This window comes from Antechinus flavipes, chromosome 3 (genome assembly GCF_016432865.1).
Source record: "Antechinus flavipes isolate AdamAnt ecotype Samford, QLD, Australia chromosome 3, AdamAnt_v2, whole genome shotgun sequence".
Taxonomy (NCBI): Eukaryota; Metazoa; Chordata; class Mammalia; order Dasyuromorphia; family Dasyuridae; genus Antechinus; species Antechinus flavipes.
The window spans coordinates 343,437,262-343,460,719 of record NC_067400.1 but is presented as its reverse complement, the minus strand read 5'-3'; the positions used below and the strand labels follow the sequence as shown (position 1 = coordinate 343,460,719).

Sequence of the window (23,458 nt, the reverse complement as noted above, 5' to 3'; positions counted from 1 at the left end):
CACTGCCTTCTTTTCATTAGGAGTGATGCCCTTCTACCAGCTCTGTATTAATCTATAGAGCTCTTTCCTGACTTATCTGGGATCTCTACCTTTCTGTGAATGTTAAGTTTTGTTTTGCCACTTTTAGTGGTGGTGGGAGTGGTAGTAGGTAAAATAGCCAGTTTTTTGTTTTTTGTTTTTTTAAGATTCAGGTTCTTTATTAGCCAAGTTTTGACTGACAAGTTGATATATTTGTTCTCACTTTAATTCTTCTTAGACTCAGAAAATATTTTTTCAGCCTAGGAGTTAAAAAAACAAACTAAAAGAAAATCCAGACAAGGCAAACCATGAAGAAAATCATTTGAAAGTTTTTTAAATAGCTTCTTTTCAAGAAATTTTTATTAAACTTTTAAATGTGAAATGGAAAATTAAGCCTTGGAAATAATGTAACATTATCAAAGTCAAGAGATTGACCTTAGATAAAACCTGAATTTCTAATGTCTAGTAGAAACTTCAAAATAAAGACAAATGTTTTCTACCCACTCAGACTTAAAAAAAAAAATCCACAGGCTCCTGCCCCCACAAATAGTAATAGTTAAATGCTACAGTTTGGGAATGAATGTTCTTCCATGCCTTCTGGACCTTTCACTCAAGATTGGTTCAGTGCCACATTTTATATCTAAGTTAAATAGTTTATTAAGAACATAGGAGCTGAAAGAAAAGGAGCAATAAAATGTGAAAATGTCATTTTCTCTTCTTAATTTGAACTTTATTTATCTTTTCATGTCACATTTTGCATATCTAACATAAGCTAAGATGCAAATGATTAAAAAGGTCTCTATGATTACAAGTATTTGCTTAATTAATAACCCATATAAGTAATAGGACTTGCTGTTTAAAATACATTTTAAAAATTTTATGTGGCTGTTTTATTCTATTTAAACACAGCACTTCATTTCTCTCAAGAAGCTTACCAGTCATCAAGATTTAATATCTTTTTGGTAGAATCAATTCAAGTATATTGTAATTTTCATAAATTATATTTCATGCCCAAGCTTAATTTATCTTCAAGCAGTATTTATGGATCCTTCTAGCTGAATGCTATATATAAATGCCTTATAACTTTTAAAAAATATTATTTCATGCAAATTTTGCAGAGCTGTGAAATTATCATATGTCCTGGATCTCTGGTAAACTTTTTTTTTCTAGTTAGAAAGGGGAAAAGGGAAAGCTAAGTTCAATGCTAGGTATTCATCTTTAGAAATTTCATTTGAAGAATGAAAAAATCCTTGTAGGTTATATGTGTAGTCTAGCATAACAAATTCCCATATAGTGTGTATATATATATATATATATATATATATATATACACACACACACTCTGAGTCTATCACCTTTTTGTACATTTAGCTTTCTGTCAGAGGTATGTAGCATTCTTCATTGTGAATCCTCTATGATCATAATTGATCATTGCATTAATCACAGTTTTTAAGGTCTCAAAATTGTCTTTGCAATATTTTTTTATTGTAAAATTGTTCTGGTCCTGTTCATTTCATTCTGCATCAGTTCATACAAATCTTAAATAAAATCCTTTGTAATTACAAAAAAAAAAAAATTTCATTTGAATAGGAACCTCAAATTCAAGGAAGTTTTAATGAGTTGATGGCCTTGGGAGAGAAGTCTTACTGTTTGTCTTGTATTCATAAAGAATATGTTTCTTAAATTGACTGAAATTTATAAAACATAAAAATCAATCTACTAAATAAAATAATTTTAAATTAAGTGATTTTTTTTAATTTAATAAATGAAAAGTTGTCGCTGTAAAATCTAGGTAATTGACAATAGGTCAAATTCCTAAACATTAGTGGGCTGAGTTTTATTTACAATTCTCAGAGTTCCTTTTTAGAAAGAAGTACAAAATGAGGGAGTGTGGTACATTCCCTTTGGAGGCATTAGATTAGAGATTTGAAGGCACTAGAAATGTATATCCTCCATTCAGGAAGGATTAGTCATTTAGTATTAACCTACTATCTATTCAGTGCTGTGCTAGAAAATGAAAGAAAGATAAATATATTATAATATTTACATGGAATGCAGGATTTGAAAAATATGGTAAAGTTACTGTTATCATTATAGATAATAGTGATGATTATGCTAGTGATGATAATATTAGCAATGATTATCATAATGGAGATGGTGGTGATGTTGATGAAAAAGAGGAGCAGAAAGTAGAGGAGTAGGACGGTTTTGATGAGGAGCATGGTGATGATGATGATCATGATAATGATTCAGCATGTTAATCTAAGCCATGTGTCTATACTGAATCCACCAAACTGATCTACTTGAAGTTCTTCATTTCTAATATTTTCTCTTCTGTTTTCATGACTTTGTGAAGAAATTTTTTTTATGTCTGACATACTTTCCATCCTTTCCTGTAACTTTTAAAATCTTAAAAGTCCTCAGTGGGAGAAGTGGAACAACAGTTAAACATGATTCTTTCATAAATTTTTATGTATTACATCTCAGAATATTATAATTATGAATTCTAATGGTGATTTCCAGATATTTAAAGATATTATTGAGTTACAAAACTTTAAGATGAGGAGATACCAGACCTCTGAATTAATACTGTTCTATTAATAACATTTCAAAGTATGAAAAATGGCATGATTTTATTCATATTCCGAAATAACTATGACCCACTATTGTGGGAGTAATATTGGCATTCATCCTTATTTATACAAATAGATGTCTCCCTCAAATCAATATCATCTACTCTAACATATTTGCATATTTAGAAATCAGATGAGTTGAGAGATATTTATTGAAGATTCTCAGTAATGTTGTGAATCTTACTTCCACCACATTTAATTTTTTATTCCCTTCTCTGATTCAATGTTTTGTTCTCCTCTAGTCTTAGACTTATCAGATCTTTTTATATTCAAGTAAATGGAATTTATTTATCAATAACTTTAAAATCTAGTGTTATTAATAGTCAAACTTGGAAGCTAGTTTCCTACTTTAGATAGGTAATACATTATGTTCTTCATGCTTTAGATGAGGCAAGTCAGAGAGATTTTGTCTTGCCCCAGTTCCTACTGAAAAAGTTTAAGGTAGTTGAAAAAGTTTTAAGGTAGATCTAGAAACCATAATCTCTTATGATAATTCTCTTTTCCCTATTATATGATACAATAAATACAATCAATCTGGCTCAGCAGCTACAATATAGATGTGCAAACATTTAAAACATTCAAAATCTTTATTATAGTCTTTTTGAATTTATTTTTGAATTTTTATTTTCTCTAGTTTCACATAAAAATGTTTATTTTAGTTATACATGTACATTCTTTTTTTCATATTTTTTATGAATCAATTTGGGAGAGAAAAATCAGAACAAAAGGAAAAAAACTATGAGAGAAAAAAAGTGCAGAAGAGGAAAAAAAAAAGTAAACACAGCATTTGTTGATTTACATTCTGTCTCCCTATTTCTCTCTCTGTATGTGAGTGGAGTGGTAACTGATGAGTGGATTTTTCCAGGCCTTTCTAAAATCATGCTCTTCATTATTTTTTATAGTAAATTAATATCTCATTGCTTTTCCATACCATACCTTATCCAAATTGATGGGCAATTATTGGCAGTTTTTTATAATGTCCTCATTTTTTTTTATCACTTTTCCCACTGACACAGGAGTAAAAGAGGTTCATTTTAAAGATACATCGTTAGTTGATGGGATTTAACATGAAGAGATGTCAGATTAGTCAGATTACTTTAAAACTCAATACATCCCATGAACTGACACAAAGAGTCTGCTAGTCTCATGTGATATTGTAGTGAGCTCCCAACAGTTAATAATGATTAAACACAAACTATACAGTGATAGCCATTTACAATGAAAAATTATCTGTACTTAACCTGTCCTGTGGGATTACAGCATGCTTTTTTGCCTGGCTAGGATCAAATGTGACTTTTAAAAGATACTATCGATCTATGAAACAATCCCATTTGGTCAGGAACCTGAAACATTCATAGCTAATACTTCCACTTTACAAAGTTAAAGAAAAGCTCCACTGAAGTAATAGAATAATAATGCCAGAGGAAGGAAAAAGGATAGAGTAGCCTTTACCATAAGGCTAGGTATAGTTTTACTCCTGCAGACATGACCTTAGACATAAGTGAAATTCTGATATTACATTTCCTAATTACTTGAGTCTTTGAAATTGCAGTCATATCACTTCATTGTTATTGTACTACCTCCGATAACCAAAGATGTTGCTTTCCTCACCTCTACCTGCAACTGCAGCATTAGAAATAATGAGACAAAATGGTGAGAATGGGTAACTTTTATTGTTCTGTGGATATTTCTTTTATACATCATGTCCCTTTCACAATATAGACTCCATATCATACACAGTTAAACCCTCCTTTTCCAACACATCAAAACAAAACAAAATAGCAAAGCAATACAGTGAACTCATACTTTATTATCTATTCTCTGGATCCAAAACTGATCAGGACTATTTACATTTACATTATGTTGGGATCTTTTATTTTATTTTTCCCCTCATAATGCCTTTTATTCTGTGTATGTATTTGGGGAAGTGAGACACATGAGACATATCTATTCATGTCTATATACATGAATACACCTAAATAACTATATATTCATCTATAAACACACACATATATACTAGTTTTGACCTCTTTCTGCAATGATGGTTGTTTCTGGAATTCTACCAATGTGTGGAGCTAAAATGCCACAACATGACAAAAATAAGCAATCAAGAAACAAACAAAAAGCCCAAAGCATTACCAATTCAATAGTTAGATTTAACCTTTAGCTTTCCCCAGAAAGTCTATTCAAAGTAGTGTTTCTTCCCTATGGCTCCAATTCTAATTGAAGAAGTCTTTCTATAATATTTTGAATCTTCCAGTGTCTGTCCTACAATATCATATTGATGATGTTGAAAAATTATCTGTGCATATGTTTTGAAAATAAAAAAGCTTCAATTAAAAAAAGAGAATTCACTTGGCACAGAGCACACCTCATAGGAGTTATAATCTGTTTTCTTTGTTATGGAATTTAAGATTAATTAGAAAAATAAATTCTGAAGGTCACAACACTCAACTTATCAACAAAAAACAACATTATTACATTGATGAATAGTGGAAACATTCATTGATTAATTGATTGACTCAATACATGACTACTAAGACCTTATATGGATCTTTTTCCATACAATGCTACCTATCTTCTGACCATAATAATCATCCTGCCTCTACTAGAACCTTGAAATCTGCTCCTAAGGTACCATTCTGATAATTGGATTATGACTTATCTTTCCTGGAGCTGGGCTTCCTTGTTAATTCCCTATCACCCCCGCAACATTCTCATATTTGTATATCAATTCAATTTTGTTATTCAGTAATATCTCATTCTTTGTGATTCAATTTGGAGTTTTCTTGCCAAAGATACTGGTGTGGTTTGCCTTTTCCTACTCTGACCCATTTTATAGATGAGGAAACTGAGGCAACAAAATGATGAATTACTCAGCATCATACAACTGATAAATATCTGAGGCCAGATTTGAACACCTGAAGATGAGTTTCTCTGATTTCGTTTAGAACATTGTCATGAAGTAGCTACATTTATTTTTAGCACTCTTTTATATGTTGCTTTCTCTTATTAGAAATTGAAGGGAATAAATTATCTTGCTTCTCATTTTATTTCCAGTGCTTACTATAGTGCCTGGCACATAGTAATACTTTAATAAAGCCTCAAGATCTTTCTATCTATCTACATATCTATCTATCTATCTATCTATCTATCTATCTATCTATCTATCTATCTGTATGAAAGTAAACTGTAATGTATAACCACCTCCTCAATGTTTTGGGAAGATGGAACTAAAACAATTTTAAATTAACATCATAGAAATTTTTTAAGGATAGTAAAAGTCACAGAAGAATATAGATAGTAGAAGTAAAATGTGGATGGCATTAGATGTCAAAGAACAGAGATGGTATTTATTTTTCCCCCTTGGTTACAGTCAGAAGTTTACTAATACTTATCTGAGTCTCTGGGATTTTAAATATTCCAATTGGCAAAATCACTTTACTTTTTGGCTAGAACTTTAACTAGGGAAGAACTGTTTGGATTTTGTACTAGATTTAAAAACACTGATCAACTTTGATCCAGGACATATTTTCTTCTTTGCCTACTTGGTACCTGACATAGCAATAGCATAGGTACTTTTTCTCTTTTAGTAATTTAAAGATTTGATGCCTTAAAGTATGTTTCCTTTTCCTAGTCTTTGTTTCTCTGTACCATCAATCAAAATCACTATCAGTAGAAATTTATTTAGCAATATGGAAACCTCATTGTACTTCCTTACCCTGAAACACAACCCAGGAGACACAACATATCCCTAATTCCTTCCTACTAATACACTTACTGCTTAATTCGGGTAAAAAATTGCCCAATGATGACTCTATCTTGAGCTAATTCTTCAATTTGTAGCCTTTCAGATTGGTAAATGGGGTATTGGTGGGACTTTTCCACATGCATTCTTATCATTTATTTCTTTTGATTTCAAATTTTCCACTTTCCTTTATCATTTTATGTTTAGTGTTCACTATATGTGTTTCACCTGTTTCTGTGATATGTAATTATCTCTTTCTCCTAACTCTTAATTATGAATTATGATATAAAAATCTGTGACTTGCAAAATGAAGGGCTTGAAATAGATCATTTCTAACATTTCCTATATTTCTAATATCATAAATGAAATAATATGAGAAATTGGTTTAAAATGATAAAAATCTCTAAAAAAAATAAGATGTGGCATGATTCATTTTATTCCATAGATCAAACAATGCTATGGAAGTGAAAAAATCTCTGCTTTGAATGAGCTTAACATTTTTAGATTTAGAAACAAAAATAAACAAACAAATAAATAAAAGCAATATATTTTCCTATCCAGGTCTTGTACCACCATCATTGTTCATTAAAAGCTTACTTATTGCCACTAATCTTATCCTTCAGTATGATCACAATTGAGTAGCATAGAATATAAATGTGATAATTATGAGAATGTATTATAATTTTTAAAAAGATAATTAAAATTCAATGATAATAAAGACTGATGTGTCTGGGAATGGGATAGATAATTTCTAAGGTTCTTTCCAAGTCCATGGAGTCCAAGTTTTCGGTTTTTTTTTTTTTTTGTTTTGTTTTGTTTTGTTATTTCCTGATAGGGACATATTAATAAAACTGGAGTTTAAGAATGTCTCAGGGTAACTGGATGGCATGGTAGTACAACATTGGCTTTGAATTAAGGAGTAGTTGAGTTCAAATCCCATCTCAGATATTTAATACTTCCTGGTTGTATGACTCTGGCCAAGTCACTTAACCCCAATTGCCTCACAAAGAATGTGACAACAAAATTGTATAAATCAACACCTTTTATTTTAATCCAATAGACCAAGAAAATAGAGATAGTAGGATGAAAATATATATTTTACACCAAAATGATAAGATCCCCTTTTGATTATTTACATTTAAAGTAGTTTTCCACAAATCAGAGAAAGAAAATATATATTATCTACTACATATATATATATATATATATTGTTCTACTTTTTAATAATCTAGGCTACTATGAGGATAGAATATTGGATATAGGAATTGGGAAGACATGAGTTCAAATCTTAATTCTGATATGTAATAGCTGTGTGACCATATACATACCACTTAAGCTGTCAGTCTGAGTTTTATCATGTGTGAAATTGAGGTAATAGGAATTATTTCTCACATAGTTTTGATTAGGATCAAATGAGTAAAGCATTTCATAAACATTAAAATCTTATATAAATGTTATCCTTATTTTTAGTTTTTTAGACATTTTCCTTATCATCAGGGAATTTGCTATGAGTTCTAGGTCCTGAGTTATTCTGAATTAGACTGAATTTAACTTTGGTCAAGGAATACCTAGCTAGAGGAATATTGTATGTCCAGCACTTGTCCCATACTTGTAATAATTGCCAAGATGTTTGAGATCAAGGAAACAGCATGGTGTTATGGGAAATGTTTTGATTTTAAAAAGATGAACTGTTGTTGTCTCCAACTCTTTATCAATGCTTTTTTGGGTTTTCTTGTCAGAGATGCTGAAGTGTTTACCATTTCTTTTTTCAGCTGATTTTACAAGTGAGAAAATAAAGGCAAACAGGATTCAATGATTTGACAAGAGTCACATAGCGAGTATTATGTCTGGGGCTTAATTTAAACTTGATTTTTTCTGACTCCATCCACATGAACCACTTAGATGTGATTTTGAATCCTGTGCCTACCACTTACAATCTTTATGACTCCCAGCATCATTAAATATCTCTAGTTCTCATATTATTTATTTGGAAAATGTAAAATATGTGGACTAGATTAATGTTAAATTCTATTATAATTCTCAATCCAAGGTTCAGTAATCTACACAAAGGAACAAAGAAGTCATGAGAGCTGAAAAGAATGATGTTATCACATATCACCATCCCAATAGTAGTAGCACTATTTTAAAAAATAAATTCTTGATCAGGGACCCACTAGGTAATGTAGTGGAAAAGGAGAAATTATTGAGAGCTAGTATTTTCTGACTATCATTCTCTTATTATCCCCTTAATCCTTATCTCTCTGTGTTTGTGGTGATAGGTAATTCTCTTGCCAAGTAAACATCTGTTATGTGCAGAGTCATCCCTGGAGTCCAGCTAATCTGGTCTATTGCCCTGGGCCTTGAGCTTTGGGAAGCTCTCACATTGCTAACAGCCGGACAACAGCTCAGGGAGGCAGCTGGTAGGAGAGAACAAGATGACTCAGCCAGCTGGTTCCAGAAAACACCTGAAAGTCATATTAATTTAGTCAGTCCACAAATCGTAAATGCCACTGTTTCATCCTGCCCCTGTTATTAAGGTACTAGATATTCTTCCCTTATCTATATGTTTTTCTCACTTCTACCTAAGGATTCCCTTTAGTTCTATTTTAAACCAATTTCATTTTTACTTCAAAATGGAAGTGGTCTTTTACAGGTCTCTATTTTGAAGCCTGAGGGTATAGAGTTGGCCAAATAAATCTGAAAGGCTAAGCTCAATTCTTTGTCCCAAAGAATTTTTTTTATAAAAATACATTAAAAAAAAAAACAAAGAGAAGGATTCAGGAGAGTTTTCTGATTGTGTGTGTTTGTGTAAAGGAAAAAAATTAAACACGAGTGTATGTATATGCATACGAGGCTATTCTTGAGTTCAAAATAAAAATAAAATTGAATTTTGCCTGGGATAAATGTATGTTCAACTTGGACAAAATATTGGAGATTGCCAGAACTTTAAATTTAAATTGAAGGTTATTGTTTGATCTCTGCCAGAAAGAACATGTAGACTGAGAAGGGCAAATGTCAATAATCTGTCAGCAAGCTGGGGCAAGAACAAAATGGGCAAACAGCTGGAGGTAGCTCTTATTGTATCATAATGTTCTCAGCATGATGCAAATGAATGAATGAAGGAAGGAATCATCACAGTAAATTGCTTCTTTAAAAACAGAATACAGAAAACCACTTTTAACTGAAATCTTTCCTATTCAGCCAACTTACTAACACAATAAAGTCAGATATATTAGTTTGACATGATTACTGAGGTCAAGTAGCACTTAATCCACAAATAAATTATTATTATTATTAAATCATAGAGGATATCTAAAACAAATATTTCCTCAGGACTAGAAAATACATTTTAATAAAGAAAAATTTTATACACCCTATATTTCCATACTAAATTGCAACATTCTAAGCCAATAGCTCTTTCCCCATAACACTTCATAACTAGACTTCCTTTACTATCAAAAATCTATATTTCTGTTCTATTATTATCATTGAGACAAAATTTAATATTCCCAAAGAAAGAAGCACAGTGCACTTTCTGAATCACCTATTCAACAATTGCAAGCACTCCATTCAAAACCATCTCATCCCAAGGATTAAATAAGATCAGCCACATTCATCAACATCTCCCCATTGTAGGATTATAGAAAATCTCAATGTGACAAAGAATCATCTTATTCTCTTCAGTAATAAAGTTTATAATCATATCTTTCTTTCCAAAATGACCATCACTGTCAATTATGTGAATGTAGTTTTTAAAATTGGTAAATGAATCATACTATATAACCAAAGTTATTTGCTTTATATCAATCAAGCAGACAAGTCTATATAGTGATCAGAATTTGGCTATTTACCAAAATTTTTCCTATCCCATCTTCTAATCCTTTAGGAAAAGGAGATAAATCACAAGCAAAACTCAAGCTCAATTTAGGATTTAGAAAGTAAAGACCATTCTAAATGAATATGTATCTAAGACAGTGCACTGGTCAAACTCAATTTCTTCTTGTCTAAGATAGTGCACTGGTCAATCTCAACATCTTCTCCATTTATATAATTCTCTAGACATAAGAGTTATATTCAGAATGATGATTCTGAGGTCCTATAAGCACATTTATAAAATCCTATAAATGGAGAATTTGAGAGTTCAAAGGGACTTAAATGATAATAAAGTTCAGTATTTATGAAATCAAAATAAATCTTTGTTAGAAATGATATTGTAGCTTTGAAAATATTTAATATTTTAATATTTCGAAGAAAAGAGAAATTGTCATTTTCTGAAAGAAATGATATCAGTTTCATTGTACTCTATTATCCATAGAGCATGGAGAGGTAAATTAAGGCTTAAGTTAAAAACTTCTAATATTTTGACTTTCAAATACTTTAATATGCCCTATCACAATAAAATTGTTTTCCATTCACTGGAGATCTTTAAGCAGAGGCTAATTTGTGACATATGTTTTATAGAAGATATTTGTTCATGTTTGTATTGATAAAATCAATACACTGAGGTCATTTACGAATATGAGATACTATGATTCTAGGCTAAAATAACAGAGATATTGTCAGCATATTGGAGAAAAAGAACTTCTTTGGACGTCTCAATTCATAAATACAAAATCATGTGGAAGCTCCCATTCCTTCTAATTGGCCCAGTTATATGTGCATCTCTCTCTCCCTCTCTTTCTCCTCTCTTACTCTTTATCTTTTTCTTCTTCCTCTCTCCCTCTCTTTTATCCTGTCTCTCATTCACAGTAGGATACTGCAATTTTCCCTAGCACCAAAATATATTCTAAAAGAGGAATTTTCTCAAAAATGATTGCCTAGTCTAGCTCTATATAATAATCCAGACAATTATTGTCAACCAATTATTTGGGAATTATTGAGTGCATACCCAATCAAAACAAAGAAATAGAAACTCCCTTATCAAGCTTATAAAATACTGGAAGGGAGAATTCTTACATCCATGAAATGATTAGAAAATAGTACAATTGAACAACTAAGCCTGACTATACTTTCCTTACAGTCTATGTAATCATGGACACGTTACTTAATGTCTATTTTTCCCATCCATAAAACATGGGGATTGTGTTATATAATCCTAGCTTTAAATGTAATGACCCATGGTTCCCTGAACCTATGGTTAATGTACCATTGGAGTTCAGTGAAAAGAGAACTCATTGTAGCCTAAAATAGAGAAGATTTCATAAAGGAAGTGAAATTTTGTCGAGAGTTTTAAAAAAAAATGCCGAATTTTAGAATTAATGGAAAGAAAGAGAGTGTTCAAGTCTGGAAAAATTCATGACCCTAAAAATGCAAGTGAGACTGAGTTTGGTGGGAAAAAAGAGTAAAAATATTATCTTGAATGATGGATTATATTCAGGACTATTAGGTCATATGAAACTGAAGAAACACTTTGGCCCTGTCAGATAGAGAGGATAAATTCCTAGGTAAGCATTTAATATAGGAAGCAATAGATATCTCTTTATGACAGATATTGACATTATTGGATGGATTTTAAAGACTAATATGGAAAGTTTCAATAGAATGAATTGAAGAAGATGGAGCTAGATACTAGGAAATCCAATCAGGAGACTATAATAATAATTCTAGTAGAATACACTAATGATATGAAAAGAATGGTGTCAGTGGAAAGAGAAAGGAAGAGATTTATTTATGAAGTATTGTAAAGGTGTAATCTAGTAGACTTCCTATTAAAAAAGAAAATTCCCAAATAGCAAAAATGTGATGGGGCCACATATCTCTTTAATAAATCAGATTTGTGTTCAGTATCTTACAGCATTGTGTTTGACTTATGGACACATGAATAAAGTGTGACTCAAAGGATATGGTCTATGAGGGAGAGAAATAATGGCATAGAAGAGCGAACATTTAGGTAATAGGAGAAATTAAACCTGGTCCAGACCATAATTATGTAATTCCCAAGAGGAAAATCAAAAGTTAGGAAAATTAATAAGAACAACTTATTGTTAGCTAAGCCTTCTTGGAAAATTATATATAATGACAAATAGCTTATTATAAGTTCTTTCACTGAATAAAGAAAAGTACCAAATAACAATGTATACACATATTATGTATCTATACTTATAATTGGAATATATATATAATACTTACAACTAAAGATGACCCTACCATCCTTTTATCAATAGAACAAAGGTCTTGAGTATTTCATAATTTAAGTAATTTTTGCATTAGTTCACTTGGGTTTATACTGAACTATTTACTCTCAACAAAGTCTAATAAGTATAGGAAAATTTGGAGTGGTAGTACCCTCTAGTAGTTTTGGGAAGTACTCAGGCCTTTCAACTCAGCCTTGACAAGCCATCATCTGAGGAGTAACTCCTTTGGAAAAGAGGCCAGTCACCTCCACCAGCTGCCAAACAGTGAGACATTTCTGTTAGGTAAACCAGCCGAGTTAAATTAGCAAGAAGTTCTGAGGACAGGAGGCAGTTTGTGGCAGTTAACTGCAATCACCACTTTAACTACTGGCTTGCCTCAAATCCTAATGGATACATCCCAAAACCCTGGATCCAAGAATCTTAGAAAAAGAAATGCTTACAATTCAGTAGCCTTGTCCATCATGGTAAAAAACAAATTTTGTAGAGATGCAACTTCTGTAAGAGCTACAGCCAAAGACCCTGAAGACCTAGAGAATAATCTTATCTTATGATTTGAGATTTTAAAAAAGATGAAAATTATATAAATCCATTAATATCTGCTTTGTCATTTTATCCTAAAGACCATGGGACTTTTCTATCTGACTTGCAATCAATATTTCCATATGTTTGGCTATATCCAATACAATGTGAACTTCTTGAGAACTGGGATGTCTTACTTCCTAGTTGTATCCTCAATATTTATCACAGCACTTTTTATATAGCAAATAATTAATAGATGTTTTATTCATTCAAACAAGTGGCACATCTTTAAAAACACATCTTTTATTTTTATATCATTTAAATCCTATCCCATTCCTCCTCTCCCTACGTCCCACTTACTGAGAGCTATCCTATAACAAAACAATTTGAAAATATACAAATAAATTTTTTTTAAAATCCAATCAGCAAAATTAATCAATATATAGAAAGAATCTGAGAATACATGTAGCGTTCCATGTGATAGATCCTTTTCTCTACAAAATAATACAAGGAAATTCTTTTCCTATTTCATTTTTTTTAGAGCTCAAAAAATTCCTTGTGTTTCATTCTCTTCTTTAAATTTATTTGGCAAGAAAATATAAGGAAGGCCTTTGCCTAAGATTAGAAAATTGATTAAAAGTTGGAAACTTATTCCAAAGTAACAGATTGAAAGGATTGGTTGAAAAGAAATTGTATTCATATAAGGAAAAAGGGAGTGTCTGAAGTCTGAGAAAGTTTGGTAAAAATTAAGGAGAAAACAAACTCTCATTAGGGGAGCAGTTTGATTGTCTTATAATATTCCTGAATCACTGACTCTAGTAGATGATACCCAAGATCTGAAATAAACCTAGGGATGGAGAGGAAGGCCTCAATAACCTGATTTTTTTGCACAGAGTCCATTTCATCAGTGCTCACATTATTTCTACCCTGAAGCCTTTCACTGAGGATAAGGGACACACAAAATTTATCTATAACCCCAAGATTTAGCAATGATTTGGTCCAAGACCATAAACATGGACTATATAGCATCAAAGAAAGGTCTTAATCCAGGTCTTCTTGACTTCAAGGCTAGTTCTGGATATATTATAATATCTTTATAGCACCTAATAACATAAGAAGAAAAAAAGTATGTAGGAAGTAAAAACCCTATTACTCTAAAAGAGTGGTATGTCTATCATCCATTAGGAACCTTAGCAGCTTGGGAAATTTATTTGTTACTATATGATGACACCACTTCCCAGCCCTCAGAAGAGTATTTCTCTCATGCTGCTTTTATATAGCAAAATTTGCAAGGCTTGTCCCGGGGGTAAATTCCTTGTAAGAGCTCAGCATGACCATAGTTCTATTATGAAAGACATCAAGTCATAAACATGGATAGTTATCCATAGAACTTCTTTTATTTAGTTTCAGATTTATATAGTGCTTTCTGTTTAGCAAAGCACTTTCTTAAAGACAATCTCCTAAAATAAATAAAGTAAGGATTATCCATGTTTAACTGATTAAAAAACAAGCTTAGAGAAGATCTGTGTCAATCCTATCATCATAACAGGTGGATCCCTATCTAACTTCAGTGTTTTATATTGCCTGTAAAATTTCTCTTACACAATCTTATGTGTATCTCTAAGGTCCAGTCACTGGCCATATTTATGGAATTCCATGAAGCAAATAAAAAGTCCTTTAGATAAAGAAAAGGAAATAAGTTATAGACATGTTTTATTATAAACATAAGAAAGTAGTCTGATATTTTATAAGAAAAATTACAGTTGATTGCCTACTTTGCAAAATGTTGAGCCCATTCTGTTTATGTCTTTACACAAGCATTTTATGTGTGTGTGTGTATGTGTGTGTGTATACACACACAGACATATATATACATCTATGTATGTATTTATACACAGATACAGATATGCACAGATACACATACATATATTACTGTCGACTTTGCTGTGCTTTATAAAGAATAGACATTCAGTAAATATTTATCAAATAAATGCATGAATGATTCTTTTAAAATATCATTTCCTTAGTGCATATAAAATATTTAATTTATAGGAAATATCAATTTATGTACAAATTGCTAGGAATATATTTATTAAATAAAAGATATTTTATAGAATAAATCTACAGCTCTTGCCCTTAAGGATCTTAAAAACTAAATTAAGTTTTAAGAGTTTCATGATTGGAGGACGGTGTATTTCTTCTGGCTATAATATAAGATACATTTAAAAAGGACATATATAATGAAAAAGGAGAGAGTTTCTAATAAAGAATTATTTTAAAAAATCTATTCAACATAGAAAAATGAAGTCTAAGAAAACAAATAATGTAATTCTTTAAAATCATCATTGTTACAGGTAAGGTATACGTGAACATTTTAATTGAATAATAATATTCTTGAAATAATGAAACCTCCTCCAAGTGGATAAAAATTAATTTAGAAAAAATAACAAATAAAAGGAAACACTTTCCCTTTCATCCATATTTTTTACCTCATCTAGAATTATAAGATTACAGAATTGATTCAAATTTCAACATTTATATATACCAAATATTGCCTCTTACAGATGAGGAAGTGAAGCTGAGAGTTGCAGCAACTTGGTCACATTTATACAGATAATTAGCAAACCTGAGAACCCAATTAACTTTTCATATATCCAGTTCACCCCTATATCCCTTTCAGTTCTTATTTTCTGTCTTCCTTTTTAAAGGTTTCTATAATTTTACCTGCCTCTTTTGGCATCCTTTGTATGTTACATTTGTTTCCTTGGCAAATAATTTAACTCATTTATTTTCAAATCTTTGACCATTGTTATTTGTATATTTTACTCTTGCCTAGGGTATAAGTTTCTTGAAACAAGAGAAGCCAATTATTATGTTCAAGACTTCTCCATAATGTCTATTTTCTATACTCTTAGGATCTAACTTGACATTAAGGATATAATTGACAATCAACACCATTGCTACTTACTATCTTCATCAACAGACATTTTAGTTGAACAGCTAGTTAATCAAAGTTGATTTCCTGGATCCTGAGGCAAATATATATATATATATATATATATATATATATATATATATATATATATATATATATATATATATATATACACATACATACACACACATATATGTATATATATACATATATATGTGTATATATATATATATATATATATATATATATATATATATATATTCAGGAAGGTTTTATTACTCTTCATGGACATTCTTTGTTTTCCAACCAAACCAAATAACTATTCCACTATTTTTTCTGCTTCCTTTGTGCATTCAGAAAGATCATCTCCCAAACCGCAACTGGACTTCCTATTTCTGAGGAAAGACTTCAACCCAGAATTTTCTGATTTGAAGTTTTAAGTTTTGTCCATTTTCTGTACAGCTGTCAGTCTCATAATTCCACCCCATTCCTGTTTTTCAGATTAGGTTGTTAATTACTTCATAACCCATTATGTGTCTCATCTACCTTTGTATGTGACAGGGGTTTTACACACACACACACACACACACACACACACACACACACACACACACACACACAGCAAAAAAAAAAAACCAAAAAAACAAAAAAACAATTGTGCTGTCTCATTGTACAAAAGCCCAGATTATAATTTTAGGCCACTGTTTTAACCCTAGGACACATTTACAATGCGATATTCCAAACCTAATTTTCACATTACCAGACAAATAGGATAAAACATAATTTTTTTTCATTGTTGAAAAGAATAAAAAATAATCACTGAGAAGCTATCATACAGTTCAAGTTTAAAAAGTGTTTTATCAGTATCTAGGTCATTGAAACAAAGTGCTTATTTTGGATTCCTTCCACCACTGCTTAGTCTGCCTCAGACCACAGAAAATGTATTTCTGTCAGAGAGACCACCTCACTGACCTTCCTCCCCATTTATAAATGCTTCAACCAAGTCACATGCAAGCTAATTTGCAATATATCTTGTCTTCTCCACCTTGGTGAGTGATCCATCCACTAATGATGGACACAAAAGGTTATCCTCATCCAAAATAGGGAGAATGTTGAAACTATTAAATCAGGTGTCACCCAGACAAGAGTATGTGCTTGTTTAGGGGTGAGGAGGGAATATGTCATTGCTGCCAATCCTCTCCCCCTACCCAAACACACCAGGAATGAAACAATGAGCTTCGTGGTATGCTCACCTGATGCTTAGCATTGATTTGTTGTGGCTAAATTTTTCTCTCTCCAAATATTAAGATAGACAGTAGAATGCAGCATAGTTTGACACTGTGCCCTGTGGAAGCTCCATTTAGTGAAAAGGTACAATAGAAACTTTTAAAGCACTGCCAAATATTGAATGAGAGTTAGTTCTGCTAGACTCTCCCTATTTGTATTCCTTGGACATGGCTTGGGTCAGCTGTACATTAATGGGATAAACAGGCAGAAAAGTATAGTGGAAAGAACACAGCATTTGGAGGCTAACCTTTATTGTGTGAATGTTAATTAGATATATTATCCCTCAGCTTTGATTTCTGCATCTGCAAACTGAGTACAATTATATTGTATGCTGCTGAATTACACAGATAATGTGACTTTGTCAGGAAAAATTCGTAATCTAGAATGTTTTAGCTATATTGATGAGTAATTGTGATAATATTGCAGGGGTCTTCAGGTGATCATTACAGAATGTTTCATTAAGAAACCTCATAGCGTTATGTTCTAACAGTGTTCACCACTGTAGGGATTTTACCTCAAGTAATATGTCTAAGTTTCCAGTCTCCCCTTTCTTATATTGTCATCATTTCAAGGAAGGTATAATATAATTATTACTTGGATACTTACAACAGCTTTCTAGAGAAGAAAGATTAGGAAAATTCTCTCTACATGGGATATCCATGCCCTGTCTGCAGATGACTTCCTTCCTTCAAGAGGGATCCATCTGTATGTGTGCTCATTGCTCTGAGAAAAAAGAAATGAGTAAGAGCTTCACATTCCACTTTTTAATTTTGACTAACATAAAATGAAGTTCTTCTCTTCAAACCCAACTTTCTTACAAAAGTCTTCTATCAGTGGGAAGTACGGCATCATAATTTTAGTCACTCAGGTTTGAAACCTCAGTGTAATCTTCACTTTCTCAATTTCACATATATATATAATACACACACACACACACAGTCAGTTGCCAATTTTTAAAAAAATTTCTATTTCCACATTTTCCACAGGCATGCCCTTCTCTCTATTTAGATAGCCATCTCTGGTCTTTTCTTTTGCCCCTTTATTTTTTTGTCACATTGTCTCTCTCTTTCCAACTTCAATTGATCACCACTGCTACAATGATTATATGTATTGAAGATATTTTCAGAAATACAAGGGAAGATCTCTGTTCCCTAAACACCTCCTCTCTGCCAACTCCCTGTATAATGCTTGGCATCTTTACTTAGAAATTCATTACTTTGACTCAATACATGAATTTAAATTTTAATCTACTCCAAAGAAGGATCACAGGTAAACCACCATAACCAGGCACATTATGTTCTCAAAGGCTATATGATGTATGAAATAATGAATTCCTGAGGATAATATTGATGGGATAAATTACCAGAAAGGGTACCTCCAAAAACTGAACAGTATGCAGAAAGGATATTTCCAGTGACACTAACAATAAATTTAGAAAACTTCTTAGGCTAATCTAAGACTAATCCTGTCTATCATTTTCTCCCATACATCTCAACCTTCTTTCCTTATAATTTTCTTATATTAAGATTCAACATAGAATCATGGATTGAGATCTGGTCTCCAAGCCAGGGAGATCTGAATTCAAATACTATTTCTGATAAATACTTGATGTTAAACCTGAGGAAGTCATAACTTATGAGTTCCTTAAGTAATGCTCTAAGATCATAAGTTTCAGAGATAGCACTTATTTACATCGGTAGAGGAGTTTCCTCACCGGGGAATTCTTGATGCCAATAGTTGTTAAACTTTTTGGTCTCAAGATCACTTTTTGCTCTTTTTAATTTTAATTTTTATGTTTATTAATTATTTTACATTCATTCATTTAAGTTCCTAATTTTCTCTGTCCTTCCCTTTAGCTCCTCCCTCACTTATTGAGAAGTCAAGCACATTACACATATTAAACATGCAGTAAATTTGTATTTTGATATTAACCATATTCTATCCCAAAAGAAAGAAAAATAAATTCTGTGTGTGTGTGTGTGTGTGTGTGTGTGTGTGTGTGTGCGCGCGCGCACTTTGCTCTCAGAATTTACCAGTTTTCTTTATGGAGGGTAGGTAAGATATTTTATCGTGAATACTTTAAAATTGTCTATGACAATTTTATTTTTTATTTATAAATTATTTACTTCAAATATTCAGAGTAATTAATCCTAATGCTATGTATTAAATCCTTTCTTGATTTTTTCCAAACTATCCAAACTAATTCATTCTGCAAATAGAGAAATATTCCTTTTTCTCTCCAACAGTATTTTATTTTTCTAAATACTTGTACAAATAGTCTTCAACATTCATTTTTGTAAAATTGTGTTCCAAATTTTCTTTCTTCCTCCTTTACCTCCATTCTTACCAAGATATGAAGCAATCTTACATAGGTTAGATATGTGCAATTCTTTTAAACATATTTCTATATTTGTTATCTTGTGCAAGAAAAATCCAATCAAAAGGGGAAAATCACAAGAAAGGGAAAAAAAAACAAGCAAGCAAGCAACAACAACAAGAAAAAGGGCAAAAATATTATGCTTGGATACATATTCAGTCTCCATAGTTCTCTCTCTGGATATGGATGGCATTTTCTATTCCAAGGCTATTAGAATTACTTTGAAGATAATTTTATTAATCCAAGTAGTTAATTTATTACAAATGATTATAATCATAATATTAATGTTACTATATATAATATTCTCCTTATTCTGCTCACTTCATTTTGCATCAGTTCATATAAGTCATGCCAAGATTTTTCTGAAACCATCTTTTTCATCATTTCTTCTGACACAAAAGTATTCTATTTCTATCATATATTAAACTTGATTAATCATTCCCTGATTGATGAATATTCTCTTAAATTTGCAATCCATTGCAACTACAAAAGGAGCTTCTGTAAATATTTTTGTCCTGTTCCTTTATAATATTAAAAAAAAACCTTTTTCACTTTTAACAATTTTTGAAAACCAAGCCCAAAGTGTACTTCTCTATATGTGTTCCATTAGTCTTTATTTACTTTTATCAAAAATTTAAATATTTTGGTATTATTTTTAATATATCATTAAATTTGTGGTTAACCTAAAAGGATTTCAGGGACATACCCAGAGGTGGTTTTTTTTTTTCATTTTAAGGAATACTTCATTTATTCCAATGCTCTCTAGTGTTGTTTTATTGTTCCACTTAGTTTTTTCACTATACATTGCTTTATGAATCATGTTGGGAGAGAAAAATCAGAGCAAAAGGGAAAAACCATGGGAGAGAAAAAAAGAAGTGAACATATACATTCAATCACCATAGTTCTTTTTCTGGATGCAAATGGCATTTTCTGTCCAAAGTCAATTAAGTTTGCTTAGGATCACTGAATCACTGAGAAGAACCAAGTCTTTTATAGCTGATCATCACACATTCTTGTTGTTATTTTATACAATATATTCCTGGTTCTGTTTGTTTTGCTCAGCATCATATGGTGTAAATCTTTTCTGACCTTTCTGAAATCAGTTTTTAAAATCAGTTCATCATTTTTAATAGAATAATAATATTCAAAAACCTTATTGTACCACAACTTGTTCAGCCATTCACTATTTGATGGGCATCTACTCATTTTTAAACTCTTTGCTATCACAAAATGAGCTGCTACAAACATTTTTGCACAAGTGTCCTTTTCCTTCCTTTATGATTTCTTGGGATACAGACCCAGTAATGACACTGCTGGGTCTTTTTGATCTTATTTTGGTATAGTGTGTGAGATGTAGGTCTATTTTGAGTTTCTGACATATTATTTTCCAGTTTTCCCAGCAATTTTTGTCAAATAGTGAGTTCTTACTCCAGAAGCTAGCGTTTAGTGGTTTATAAAAAACTAGATCACTATAGGCCTGGATTATTGTGTCATGTATCTAATCAATGTGTTATATAAAATAATTTTTGCAGTTTGATTGGTATGACACTGAACAAGTAGACAAACTTAAGTAGAATTGTCATTTTTATTATATTAGCTTAGCCTCTCCACGAACAATTCATATTTTTCCAATTGTTTAGATCTGAATTTATTTGTATAAGATGTGTCTTGTAATTGTGTTCACATAGTTCTTGGGTTTGTCTTGGCAGGTAGACATCCAAATATTTTATTTTGTCTACTTTATTTTAAATGGAATTTCTCTTACTATCTCTTGTTGATGGGCTTTGTCATTAATATATAGAAATGCTGATGATTTGGATGGGTTTATTTTACATCCTTCAATGTTGCTAAAGCTGTGGATTGTTTCTAGTAGGTTTTTGGACAATTTTCTAGGACTGTCTAAGTATATCATCATATCATCTACAAAGAGTGATAATTTTATTTCCTCATTGCCTATTCTGATTTATTTAATTTCTTTTTCTTTTCTTACTGCTAAAGCCAACATTTCAAGTACATGTTGAATAATGGTAGTGATAATGGGCATCTGTGTTTCATCTCTGAGTTTATTGGGAATCCATCTTCTCTCCATTAAAAATAATGCTTGACATTCGTTTTATATAGGTACTGTTTATTGTTTTAAGAAAAGTTCCCTCTATCCCTATTCTCTCGTGTTTTTTAGTAGGAATGGGTGCTATGTTTTGTCAAAAGCTTTTTCTGCATCTATTGAAATCATCATATGGTCTCTGTTGGTTGTTATTTGTGGTCTTTTTCTTCTTTAAAATATAATGGTTCTCTCTGAGAGCAGGCTTTCTCAGGGAGGTTTTCTGGAGATAGCCTTAGTTTCAGTTAAAAGTAATAATCACCCAAATGCAGTCAGGTGCTAAAAGTTCAGATCTTTTATTGTGTCCTTCAATATAGCCTGGTTAGTTTTTCTTAGAGGCCTCTCTCTCTCTCCTTGGTTCTAAGAGCTCTTGCAGCTTTGTCCTTTGCTTCTCCCTCTGCTTTCTTCAGCCTCCAGCCATCACAAAGGTAAAAGTTGTAATAAATCTGTCTTGCCTCCGAGAAAGGGCTTCTGGCTCTCAATCTCCCAGAGTGCTCTGTGTCTGTCCCAGAGTGCTCCTCTCCAACCTTTTGGAATGTTCTAAAGTAAAACTCGTTGACTGGCTCCCTGAAGCTCTATTTATGTTCCTTCTCCAAGAGTGGGATTATGGGTTTCCTCCCAGAGTGCTGTCTGGCCCTAAGAGCTTCAAGGGAGGTGTGAATTCGGATATCTCATACTAAACCCTGAAATCTCCCAAACATGGGAACTCCAATGAGTCCTTAAATATTCTTGCTTATATGAGCTCTCTAAAGGTGTGAACACAAGCATTGTTTCTATCAGTTGTACTTAGAACCTTGTTTCTTCTGGCCCAAAACATCTCCTTGTAAGATCAGATCAATCATACTGAACCATGCTAAATTAGATAATTATTATCTCTATCAACTCTAATGACTTAACAATTTGTAAAGATTCCAACAGTTATTTATATGGTCAATTATGTTAATAGTTGTCCTGATATTGAACCCACCCTGTGTTACTGGTATAAATCCCACTTGGTCATATTTTTCTGATAATTTGCTTTAATCTATTTGCTAATATTTTATTCAAAATTTTTGCATCAATATTTATTAGGGAGATTGTTCTGCAATTTTCTTTCTCTGTTTTGGCACTTCCTGGTTTAGATATCAGTCAGCACCAAATTTGATTTTTAGAAAAAATTTGATAGGATTCCTTCATTCCCTATTTTTCCAAATAGTTTATCTAATATTGGAATTCATTGTTTTTAAATGTTTGATATAATTCACTTGTGAATACATTTGGTCCTGGAGATTTTTCTTAATGAGTTCATTAATTATTTGTTCAATTTCTTTTTCAAAAATGGGATTATATAAGTAATTTATTTCCTCCTCATCCATTTCTGTTTGATTGTTGGATTTGCTGCCATACAGTTGGGCAAATAGCTCCTGATTATTATTTGATTTCTTTTTAATTGGTGGTAAGTTTACACTTTTCATTTTTGATGCTGGTAATTTGTTTTTGTTTTTTCCTTTCCTTTTTCTGATCAAATTTATCAAAGGTTTGTTATTTTGGTTTTTTAAAAATAAAACCAAATGTTAGTTTTAACAATTATTTCAATAGATTACTTAGTTTCAACTTTATCAATCTCTCCTTAGAGTTTCAGAAGTTTTAATTTGGCATTTAATTGGAGGTTTTTAATTTAATTTCTTTTTTCTACTTTTTTTTTTTTTTTTAGTTACATGCCCAAT

General features: G+C 31.5%; 1 protein-coding gene across 1 annotated transcript in view; it reads left to right on the top strand.

The window, feature by feature from the left end:
* CNTNAP5 (contactin associated protein family member 5) overlaps positions 1 to 23,458 on the top strand; it is a 913,682-nt gene that overhangs the window by 761,172 nt on the left and 129,052 nt on the right. The gene's annotated exons all lie outside the window — the stretch shown is intronic.